Genomic DNA, 1,901 nt, shown 5'->3' with positions numbered 1-1,901 from the left:
CACATCTTGTCCATTGTAAATAATGCTGCAATGAACATAGGGCTGCACGTGTCTTTTCAAATTAGTGTTTTTATTTTCTTCGGATAAATACCCAGGAATAGACTTTTTATTTTTTATTTATTTTTTTGTCCATGCCAAGTGGCTTATGGGATATTAGTTTCCCAACCAGGGATTGAACCAGGACCATGGCAGTGAAAGCCCTGAATCCTAACCAGGGGACCACCAGGAAATTCCCCGATTTAATTTTTTGAGGCACCTCCATACTTTCACTTTTCACTTTCATGCATTGGAGAAGGAAATGGCAACCCACTCCAGTGTTCTTGCCTGGAGAATCCCAGGGACGGGGGAGCCTGGTGGGCTGCTGTATATGGGGTCACACAGAGTTGGACACGACGGAAGTGACTTAGCAGCCACACTGTTTTCCACAGTGCCTGCACTGATTTACATTCCCAGCCACGGTGGATGAGTGTTCCCTTTTCTCCACATCTTTGCCAACACTTACTATTTGTTGTCATTCTGATAACGGTCATTCTGACAAGTGTGAGATGACATCTTATGGCTCTAATTTTCACTTCTCAGGTGACTCATGATGCTGAGCGTCTTTCCAGGTGCCTGTTGACCATCTGTTTGTCTTTGGATAAATGTCTATTCAAATCCTCTGCCCTTTTTAGTTTGTTTTTTCCTTTTTAAAATTGTGTTTATTTACTTGTTTTTGGCTGCACTGGGTCTTCTCTGGGGCACAAGGGCTTCTCTCTCGTGTGGCCTGTGGGCTGCAGAGCACATGGGTATGTCTGTTTAGTCCTGCCTGGACACTGGCTGTGCCCCTGGAAACACGAAGATGCAGACAACTCTTTATGATTCCTCTCTTAAACTTAGTAATGGAGTGCCATTTGTGAAACATTCGTGAGTTAGTATAAAACTCTGTAATTTGTCTGATGTGACAGGACTATGCAAGAAAGAAATGGATGGCATATTTTTCAGCTCTCTTCTGTGATTAGTATAAAATTGTACATATATTAATCCCTGTGATACTAAAAGATCAATGATCTCTGCATGACACTTCAATTTGATGGTTCTCTGGCTTTTATATGATACAAAAAATAGGGTGTTGCCACTGATAACATTTACATTTTATTATCTATAGCATCATTTCTATGAGACATTGCCCCTGAGGCTTAGACCCTAAGTCCCACTAAATGATGTTTCTACAGCAAATCAAGGGCATATATGGAGCATAACTGCTCATACTTCATTGTCTGTGACCATGGGGAGCTACAAGTGCACAGTCGTATTACATTCAGGCTTCCATCGTGGCTCAGTGGTAAATAATCCACCTGCCAGTGCAGGAGACTCGGGTTTGATCCCTGGATCAGGAAGATCCCTGGAGGAGAGAATGGCAACTGGCTCCAGTATTCTTGCCTGGATAATCAAATGAACAGAGGAGCCTGGCTACAATCCATGGGGTCACAAAGAGTTGAACATGACTTAGTGATTAAACAACAACAGCCTATTTATGGGTCAAAGATAACTTGTGGATTCTGCCTTGTTTTTGGTTTTTTTATGTTGTCACATCAAATGAAATTCCAAGCAACAGCTTTTCCATATTGACTATGTTCAGTGAGTTTCTCTAATCTCTGAGTTTCCTGGTGTCAAACAACATGAAAGCCATAATCGAAAGTCAGCCAACCTTGCCTCTATTCTGTTCTCCAGTATGAGTCCTCTTGTGTTGCATAAAGGGAGAACACCTCCAGAAGATTCTTCTACGCTGTGTACTTGTATAGGGTTTTCCCAGTATGAGTCCTCTGATGTTGCATCATAGTGCTGAGCTATGTTTAAAGCCTTTCCCACAATGCATATATCCATAGGTTTCTCTCCAGTGTGTTTGCTGTGATGTTGAGTAA

The sequence above is a fragment of the Bubalus bubalis genome, chromosome 18 (genome assembly GCF_019923935.1).
Source record: "Bubalus bubalis isolate 160015118507 breed Murrah chromosome 18, NDDB_SH_1, whole genome shotgun sequence".
Classification (NCBI taxonomy): Eukaryota; Metazoa; Chordata; class Mammalia; order Artiodactyla; family Bovidae; genus Bubalus; species Bubalus bubalis.
This window is presented reverse-complemented; position numbering follows the sequence as displayed.